This window comes from Alnus glutinosa, chromosome 13 (genome assembly GCF_958979055.1).
Source record: "Alnus glutinosa chromosome 13, dhAlnGlut1.1, whole genome shotgun sequence".
Lineage (NCBI taxonomy): Eukaryota > Viridiplantae > Streptophyta > Magnoliopsida > Fagales > Betulaceae > Alnus > Alnus glutinosa.
This window is the reverse complement of record NC_084898.1, coordinates 14,251,853-14,263,316: the sequence shown is the minus strand read 5'-3', so window position 1 is coordinate 14,263,316 and position 11,464 is coordinate 14,251,853.

The window sequence follows — 11,464 nt, the reverse complement described above, 5'->3', positions numbered from 1 at the left end:
CGTCTCTTTCTTTTGAATTCTCTCTATTTCTTCCTCTCTTACTCGCTAATAATATTCTCTACGGTTATATTCTATGTCTCCCTCTCTTACTTTCTAATACTATTCTCGACGGTTATATTGACTTAAGCGTCGGAGTTGTTCCCCACCGGCGAACTATTGTACTTATCTTATCTCCTCTTTACAGATACCTCGGGTCACTACTTCGGCTTATGGTCAACTATTCTAACAGTTTGTCGTCTTATGTGGGAACGACAGTATTTCCTTAACAAAAGACCAAATGCCAAACACATAGATCCAAAAGTGTTCGCAACAACGATGATGCTACCTCCAATCCACACGATGCAGGTACCTCTCACGAGTAGTGTCTCACTGCCTTTGAAGCTCACCTATTGCAGCTCTCCTAACACATGGACGCTTTGGTGCAACAAAAACAAGAAATCATGCAATGCCTCCAGCAACACCCGCCAGTAGGCGAGCCATCTCACCACAACGACTGTGAGAATCACCACATCGAAGACGAAGCTGTAACACCCTGACTTATTTAGTAAGTTGCAAGTAGAAAATATTTGGATTTTTCATGTGATGCTACTTCATATGATATAATATCATAAATCTAGCAGCGAAAAATAATCAATAATAAATTATTATTTTGTCGTGCTTTTGACACCACAAACTCATCTCAATAAACATACCAGAGTTTCTATATAAACCTCAATTTATTTAATATTAACATTGTCATTTCAGACTTAAATATATATATAACTCTAAACATTGTTTGTCAAAAGGTGTCACAAATAACACAACAAATATACAACTAACCGACTAATAAAAGTTAGCCTATCTCAAAAGTATGAGGCTTTCAGTCAACCTCAAGCACAAAATCCCAAACAAGCGTATGGTCATCCTCCTCTTCACCTGTAGTATTTGTAAAATTACAACAATTTTACAGGTAAATGTATGAGTTCACGGTTCAATAAGTTTAATCAAAACTAACCATTTTATAATATGAGCCCTCATTTAGAAAATATCTCTAACTTATGCTAATAATAACAGCTATTTCAGAGTTTTTTTAAAACATAGTTTGTCACCAAAATGTCATAGCTCATGAAATAACCACTTTTGTAGAGGAGTTTATATATATACATATACAAAATTCACTTATTTTTTTCTTTATATTTTCTTTTCAATATATATATATATAACTCCGATCCACGTCCCATAATATGGAACAATAAATCATTTCATAAACATATAAAACATAAATCTCATGCTATAAATAAATATGCAAATGCAACATTATTTTTCCTTTTATCTCATGCTTTTTCTTTTCTCTTTGTCAAGTATCGCTACTCCCATGACCGATGGATTTTTGTAAGCATATACCCCCATTTAACGTGCTGAGTTTAATTCTTTTTTCTTTCCTTTCTTTCTTTCCTTTTTTTTTTTTTTTTTTTTTTTTTCTTTTTTAACATAACGTTATCTTCTCTTTCACATGCAAAATCATGACAATTTTACAAATTTGGATTTCCTTCCGAACCTCAACTTTTCATAAACCATTTTCCTTGAAAAATATCATTTCTTTTAAAACACATGAAAATCAATGAAATTCATATTCATATGCCAAAGAGTATCAGGTCTCAATAGAAATATATAGGGTAAATGTCTAATAAATTCCTGAGTTGGAGCGTCATTTGAATTCGATCCCTCACTTTTTGAAAATAAGTATTCAGTGCTTAACTTTTTCGCAAATTTGAAACAAGTCCTTCCGTCATTTTTTCATCCATTTTTCTAACCACCGTTAGTGCCACGTCAGCACTTTCGCCACATCATCTTAAAATAATATTATTTTATTTAATTATTAATTTAAAAACTTAAAATGTTATTATTAATTTTTTTTAAAAAAAAAAAGACAAAAAAGAAAAAGAAAAAAAGGGGGTTTGGGGGTGGCTGCTGATAACAACCACCCCTTTGGGGAGGGGGTGGCCACCCCCAGAGGTGGCCGGCCCCACCTCTGGGGTGGCTCGCAGCCAACCCCAAGGGCCGGGGGTGGCCGCACGGCTACCCCCAGCCTCTGAGCAAATTCTTTTCTTTTCTTTTCTTTTTTTTTTTTTTTTTTTTGTTCTTGAGTCTGCCCTGTATATCTTGAAGTGGGTATCAATCAAAATTCGTTCTTGTTGCTTGTCATCCCTGGGTATCCCCAGCCGCCTCCTGCTCTCATTCATCACCATCATCATCTTCTCCATCTTCCTTTCCTCCATCAAAGGCACCATCACAGCCTCCGTCCCATTTGCCTCCAAATCAAGAAACAAACATTCAATCCACAAAATACCCACACCTAGATAATTATGGGAGCCACTCATCCAAAAGTTTGAAGACAGAGATCAAGACACTAGCAAAGATCAGACATAGGAACATTGTTAAAATTCTTGGTTTTTGCCATTCTGATGACTCAATCTTTCTAATTTCTGAGTTCCTACAGAAGGGAAGCTTAGGGGAATCAAAATCTGTTTGCCGACAACAATTCTCTTGCTTTTACATGCCATTATGAATAAGGGGCTGCTCAGTCAACCACACCGGGATTAATTTTCAAGCTTATCAAATTGTTTTCTATGGGTTTTTGTTGTTGAAATACAATTTTGATTGATGTTGTTGTAAAAAGGAAATTGTTTGAATTGAAAATAATTTCTCCAAATCTGGTAGGAGACACCCCATACAAGTTGTTTGTAGAAATGTCTCAATGACTTGATGAGTTGTAGGAATGTTGTTTCTTGGAAACCTTGATCTGGGGTTTGGGCACGTAAGAAAATTGTTTTGAAATTTTGGCTTGTAATTCGTTAGTCTGATGGTACTGCTTGAGCTATTGTTGCTTAAGCTATGGCACGTCCCTGTAATTTTCTGGCTTTCATGCTAGAAATGGGGCAGGCCACTCCAAAGGGAGCAGCACCACCATCGGGTGGCAGCCCTCCAAATCCCTTACCTTTTTTGTTTCTTTTATATATATATATATATATATATATATATATATATATATATATATATATATATATATATATATATATATATATATATATATATATATATATATATATATATGTTTTTAAATTAATAATTAAATAAAATAATATTATTTTATGATGATGTGGTTAGTGTGTTGACGTGGCACTAACTGTGGTTAGAAAAATGGATAGAAAAATGACGGAAAGACCTATTTCAAATTCGCGAAAAAGTTAAGCACTGAATACTTACTTTCAAAAAGTGGGGGATCGAATTCAAATGGTGCTTCGACTCAGGGATTTATTAGACATTTACCCAAATATATATCACATGCTTTTGTGTAAAATAGTGGAGGTTCAGTAAGTATTATACTTACAACTCTATCTTAATTTTCTGAAAGGAATACCTTGATTCTGTACAATCATTGTATTTACAATGTGTCTATACATCAGCTTTTAATATTGATTTTGAATTCTTAAGCTTTATTCAAATCTCCATTTTTAACTCTCAGAACATTCCTCAAACCTATAATCAAATTGTAGGATCCTTAAATATTTCAAGAAATGTTATTCATATGCTTTGCTTTATCTTAAAGAAACTCGGATATCATAACGACGTGTTTACGTGCGTAACCAAATCGCATGCATGCCCATTTTTAGTTGATTTTTATGAAAATAATATTTAAACATGTACTTTAATATAGCTACCTACGTGGTTATTATAATTGTAGCATTACAATGGTACAATTTTAATAATAAAATGTTGGGATTATACATCAAAGATGCAGTGAAAAACATCCCAAGAAAAGCATCAAGAGAGCATGGCTACATTGGCTAGAATGTAGTCAAAACAAGAAACTAAACAAGAAGCATACTCACATAGCAAAGTCAGCTACCCACATAAGTCTAAGATGAGTAATTTTATTTTCACTTTAAAGCTAACATGGTATCATTTCCACCAGATATGCTATTGCAATTAATTGACATTGATTAGACAAAACCTAAGACCTTTATTCTTAGTCCTAAGTTTTAAAACTTCTTTACAACCTATAGCTGTGTTATTATCCCTTAGATCTCGATCGTAGTAGGACTAACTCTCATGGTCCTGAGAGATGATTCGCCCTGATACTAAATTGTAATGTTCAGACTTATTTAACAAGTCACAAGTAAAAAATATTTGGATTTTTCACTTTGACTCTACTACATGATATAATATAAGAAATCTCAGTGGAAAATAATTACTAATAAATTTTTCTTTTCTTTTGATACCACAAACTCATCTCAATAAACATATCAGTGCTTCTATATAAACCTAAATTTAAATAAATATTAACATTGTTATTACATAAATATATATACATAAGTAACATAACTGTACACATTGTTTATCAAAAAGTGTCATCGACGACGCAAAAAATATACAACTAACTAACTAATAAAAGTCAGCCTATCTCAAAACTCAAAAGTATGAGGTTTCTAGTTAGCTTCAAGCACAAAATTCCAAACAAGTGTATCGGTCATCATCCTCCTCTTCACCTGTAGTACCTGTAAAATTACCACAATTTTACATATGGATATGTGCGTCCACAACTCAGTAGGTTTAATCAAAGTTGACCATTTTATAATATGAGCCCCCATTTAGAAAATATCTCTAATTGATGCTTATAATACAAGTTATTCTAGAGTTTTCCCGAAATAGAGTTTGCCACAAAAAAAATGTCATAGCTAGTAAAATCACCACTTTTGTAGAGGATTTTACACACACACACACAAAATCCTCTTATTATTCATTTGCATTTTCTTTTCAATATACATATAAATTAACGTCCCATAATATGGAGCGATAAATATATCATTTTATAAAGCGTATAAAACATAAATCTTATGCTATAAATAAATATAAAAATGCAACATTATTATTATTATTATTATTATTTCCTCAAGGCTTTTCTTTTCTCATACATTTTTCTTTTCTCTTTGTCAAGCATGGTTACTACTCCCACTTGACCGATGGAGTTTGCTAAGCTTATACCCACACTTAACTTGCAATTGTCGGGTTGTCGCAAGTTTATCCCTCATGTAGTTTAGAGGTGCTAAACATATACCTCCATTTAACTGAGAGATTGCTACATGTTTCTCCCTTTTATAGGATGGAGGTTTTAAATGTATAACCACATTTAGTCGACAGGTTCCCATTAATTTTTTTTTTCACCTAATATTATATTTTCTTTCACATGTGATATCATGACATTTTCAGAAATCTGATTTTCCTTTCAAAATCTCAACTTTTCACAAAGCATTTTCCTTGAAAATATCATTTCTTTTAACGTGCATGAAAATTAACAACAGTATATTCATATTCATATGTCAAAGTATCAGGCCTTAATAGAAATATATATCACATGCTTTTGTAAAATAGTGTAGGGTCAGTAAGTATTGTACTTAAAACTTTGGCTTAATTTCCTAGAAAGAATCTCCTAATTATGTACTAATGAGTGCCAAATATTGTGTATTTGGACCCCTTGATTTACATTAGTTAGACCTTTAGCCTTGTTATTTTCTGATGCTTTGGTTAGTTTTTGTGTTTTTATGTTTTGTAGGTCAATAAGTGAGGAATGGCAAAATTCATGTGGAATTGCTTGGAAAATTCGGAAGTTCTGAAGAACTCGATCGATCGAACTTAAATTCGATCGATCGAATTTTGCCCGAAGTCGATCGATCGAATATTAATCGATCGATCAAAATTTCCCAGAACTTACTTTTGCAGAAGCGCGCCAGAACACCTAATCAGGAGCTTCTCCATGACAAAAAACAGTTCTCCTTCTGATTTTCGCAGCAGAACACGCTGGTTTCGTGACCTTGGTTGTCTCTAGCAAGAGAGGAACCCTAGAGGGGGTTAGAGGAGTCATTTTACATGGGTTTCTAGCCCTAATTTCCTTCTATAAAAGCCATAGCCATGCCTCATTGTTAGAGAGTTCAGAGAACAGTAGCTAGGTTTAATTTCGTTCATTTCATAGTGTATTTCAGTAGCTTTTGTTCTTAGACACTTTCTCTTTGTAAAGCTTTTCCTTTATTTCCATGTTTGTTCTTTATTTTCTTGTGGTGTTCTTAGTCATGGACGGCTAGTAACCTCAACTAAGGTTGATGATGAAACCTTTCCATTGATGACACTCACACTCTTGTTATACTACTTGCACATTTGATGATATATCATATTTGTTGTTCAAATTCCATTCATTTAAATGCTTTATCTTTTGCAATGAATGTGGTTGTTAGTAGATATATGACATTTAATGTATTTCAACCGATAGATACATTGTTTTATCGATTTGAATGATGATATCCATTGTGATTTGTTCATTGAATGGATACATTGGATGATTTGATTTCTACTGGGTACTCTTTGTGATTTATCTTTGAGTTGGATTCATTTAATGGTTCTAGAGATTGTGGTTAAGACATTTGAATAACATCCAAAACTTAATGTTCTTTGGGTGTTCAAGTGGAAACCAAGAGTGTGAGTTGTTAGATTTGGTTTGGTAGATTCCTTAGCCTTAGTTTCTTTTAATTTGCATATTTCATTTCATCTCGTTTATTTAGTCTTTCGTTCTTGAATCAATCCTAAAACCTTTGGAACTAGGTTAAAATGAGGTTGATTAAACAAGACACCAATATTTGACCATTTCCCTGTGGATTCGACCTCACACTTGCACACACTATATTGCAAACGATTCGTGCGCTTGCGAGTACTCATTAAAACACATATCATGTACTATAATTGCATTTACAACGTGTCTATACGTCACATTTTCATTTTAATTTTAAACTCCTAAGCCTTATTCAAATCTTTATATCCATTCTTGACTCTTAGAACATTCCTCAAAGTTATAATCAAATCTTAAGATCCTTAAATATTTCAAGAAATATTATTCCTATACTTTGCTTTTATCTTAAAAGAAACTCAGACGATATAATGACATGTATACTTGCGTAACAAATCGCATGCAGACAATTTTTACGTGGTTTTTATGAAAATAATACTTAAATATGATTCTGCCACACTAAGTACATGATTATTATAATTTTAGCATTAGAACATACAGTGCGTCCCCAAGAGGTAGCTCAATCGGCTGAGAACCACGCCTCATGAAGTGGATGTCACTAGTTCGAATTCCTTTCCCCCCTCTTGTGTAGACATGTCATTAAAAAAAAAAAATAGAACATACGGTGCAATTTTAATAATATAAGTATTATAGCGCTACCTAAGCATTATAGTGACAATGTAGCTTTTCCACATATATTGATTATTACTACGACATTATTAGTATAATGTTTACCAATTTCTATAAAAAAAAATTGGGCATTACAACAACGTTATTCCAATATTACCTAAACTTGTTTAGGCATTATAACAACACAATTAACAATATTTAACTTTTACTATAAAAATATTCAGGCATTATAACTGTACTATAAACATATTTAACTAACAATTTAAAGCTAGCTACTTGGGCATTTTAATAATATATTTTTAAAATTTTAAACGATTAAATAGCTAAAAGTTAGATTTAGAACTTATATCGAGCAATTCCGCTTAGAACGCCTCAAACTTCATAGATCAAGATTCCTTACTTTCGTGGCATTTCAATCCTAAAAAATCTTCACAAATACCCTTTAAGAATACTTAGAACCAAGCTTGATTGAGATGAGAGTTGGTGTGAGAAAAAATAAAGAGAGGACCGGCCTACATATAGGTAGTGCACTCTTTGTCAAATGAGCTTGTGTCGTGTTTGTTAAATTTTAGCCAACCACGTGTTCTTCTCTCTCCTGATTAGATGTCATGTGCCATCCCAGCTTGCGCACCAAGTTTTTCCATTAGAGCAAAACTTGGGTGCCACTTCTGCCACATCAGCAATTTGTGGGTTCCAAGACTGCCACGTCAGCATGATGTCATCTCTTGACCAACGTAGTTACTATGCATCTCAATCGGCCGAGCTCCAACTGGCAGCTTGACTTATTTGCTTTCTCAATTGATCTAATTTTTCTAGAGCATAGACATAACTTACCAACAAGCATTTTGGTAATTTATTTCATGCATTTTGAGAATATTATTTCATTATTTTATATGATCGAAATTGACTAATGTTACTGTTGTACATACAGGAAGATGGAGAAAGCGCAAATGATGGTTGAAATGGCAAGGCTTGACCCCCAATCCAATAGAAAGAGTTCATCGTCCAGCCTGTAGGTTGCCGAGAGGATGGAAGTTTAAGGAATGCATGCCTTGATGATTTGGAAGCGAAGTATGATGAGATGGCCCGGCAAATGAAGGGGAAGCTAGCATTCTACAGTTGATCAAGATTTGCTCCAAAACACTAACCTCCCCTTCACGACCAAAGTTGTGGAATTGTCACTGCCGCTGAAGTTCAAGGTCCCACAGATGGACGCGTTTGACGGATTCAAGGACCCTGTCAAGCACATTGAGATGTACAAGGCCCATATGACCGTCCACAGAGTCCTTAATGAGATAGGATGCAAAGCCTTTTCTTGATGACACTCAAGGGAGCAGCATAGAGATGGTTTGGAAACCTGTAGTTGAAGTCTATTTTGAATCTTTTAATGAATTATGCAAACTGTTCCTTACGTAGTTCATCGCTGGTCCAAGGTTAAGGAGGCCTACAGCCTACCTCCTAACCCTAAAGCAGAGTGAGAATGAATCTCTTAAAGATTTCATGGCATGGTTTAATAAAGAAAAGTTGGAAGTCGATGACCAAAATGAGAGTAGATTTGACAATTTTTTACATGACCCGCAAATTTGACACGAATACGATACAGAGTTATAGGGTTTGGGTTTAGGCTAAACGGGTTTTGGTCATAAACGGGTTGAACCGTTTAGGACATGTTTATAAATGGGTCAACCCACGACCAAAACCTGTTTATGACCCGTCAACCAGTTTATGACCCGATTAGCTAAACGGGTTGACATACCAACTCGATAGGTGACCCGCTTAACCCGTTTAGCTAATCATGCCGAGTTCAGGAGGTGGGTTGACCCGAACCTGACACGGCAACCCAAATTGCCAACCCTAGACGAGAGGATTGTGTTGGCCATTCTCCTTAGAGGGATTTGTCCTCAAAGCTCATTTATGGCGAAACTCACTCGAAAAATCCCATCTTCCCTCCAATATTTCATAGGCATAGCAAAAAAGTTCATGAATGCGGAAGATACCATTAAGGCCTTTACAAAACCGAGCTCGAAAGAAAACAAACAAAATATGTCCCCCATGCTCACATATGGGAGGCCTAGAGGCGCCCTTGACAACAAGAGGAGCGTCGGTAGTATTCACAGCAACGACTGAGGTCGTTTCCCCCTCGGCCAGCGAATTACACCTCACTAAACACCTTCGGGGTAAATGTGTTCATGTATATCTAGGATAACCTGAGCTTGAACAGGCCGGGAAAGATGAAGTCCCCTTCGAAGTCCCAATCCAAACGAAAGTGCTACAGGCCTGTTTCACCAAGACCGTGGTCACGACATGTGGGTTTTGGTCGTAGGTTAGGCCTCGGAGTGACAAGTAATTGAAATTAATCACGATCAGTACGTAGTACAATTTGTTCTAAATTAAGTGTCCTAAACTAGGAAGAGGGAGTACTGATTGTTATGGAGCTTGACTAGTTGCTTTGAGGATGTACAGCTTATGAGTAGGCCGTAATATTTATAGAGGTTTTACAAATATGGGAAGTGATTGGTGCACAACAGTTGTGCAGCCATTGTGCATCACTCTAAAGACATGTAATGGGTCCCATGTGAGACTCATGTGGCGAAACCCACCGCATGAGACTCACCCTATGTCTCTAAGACCTTACACAACAGTTACACAATTGTTATGCAAGAGTTATTTTCCTATAAAGATTGCTTTGGTATCGTCACTATCATGTCTTTGTAGATAAAGGCAAGGATGAAAGTGGAAAATAATTCTTACTTTGCTAAGCTCTTTTAAAATTGATCCAATGCTTTTATGTGACACGACAGCATTTGGAAATTATGTAAGAATCTGTCTTTGTACACAATTAATGCATCTATGAAAAAAAAAAAAAAAAGTAGGAAAAATCTATTCTTTCCATTTTATATCCATAGCTCTTTTTTTTTTTTTTTTTTTTTTCTAAAAGACCGTTTGGTGATAGGAAAAGGTAGTTGCACATTCTTATAATATAAGGTCTATTTTTTTATTTTATTTTTTTAAAAAAGGTAGGTATATAACGATTAGATATGTCATCTTAGTTTAACTAATATTTATTAGGGAAAAGCATAAAAAAAAGAAAATTAAAAAAAAAATTAAAAATTAAAAAAAAAAATCATGAACTAACAACGGATTTTAGAAATAGCTCTTTGAATTTTCAAGTGCATTAATGTAACTTATCAAACTACCATAGTGTATCAAAATTGTCAATTTTGTCGAAATATTCTTATAATACCTTTAATCTCTTAAAAACTAAAATAAAAAACTAATAAGAAAATTATTTATTTTTTTTTTAAAAAAATATTAATATAAAACAAAAAAGTTAAATAAATTTAAAACTTAATTTTTTTTATTTTAAAAAACAAAAGAAAAAATGAAAAGAAGAAAAAGGGTGGCCGTCAATTAAAATTTTTTAACTTTTTAACTTTTTAGTTCTATATATATATATATATTATTAATAGTGACACGTATAGTCATTTTATTGATGATAACATAGCTTAATGCCTTAATCTGTCATGGGTTTTGATGGAATTTGACTGCAATGAGTGATTTAGTTTTATAGATACATACTTTTTAATATATTGATTTTTTTTTTTAGTAAGAGTAACATATGTCATAATTTTATTGGTGTTGACGTTAACACTAACAGAATCCTTCAAGTATTTTGACAGAAATTTACTACAATGACTAAATTGTTATTTTTTACCTACCTTTAAGATATTTTTGAATTTTTTTGGAAAAAATATAAAAAAAGCCCCCTAAATTATTAACTAATTTTAGAATAGCCCGTTGAATTTTCAAGTGCACTAATGTAACCCATCAAATTACCAAAGTGTGCCAAAAATGCCACTTTTATCGAAATATTCCTATAATACCATTATTCTCTTAAAAATTAAAATAAAGAACGAATAAAAATCTATTTTTTTTAAAAAAAAAATGAAATTTAAAAAACTAATTATATAAAACTAAAAATTCAAGAAATTAAAAAATTAAAATTTTTTAATTTAAAAAAGAAAAGAAAAGAAAAAACAAGATAAAAAGAGGTGGCTCGACAGGCACCCCTTGGCTGGGGGTAGCCCGCATTAACTTTTTAGTTTTATATATATATTGATTATGTAATATCCCAAATTTTTTTTTATATAATAATTATATATATATATATATATATATATATATATATATATATATATATATATATATAAAAAGAAAGTCCACAACTTGCACGGCAAG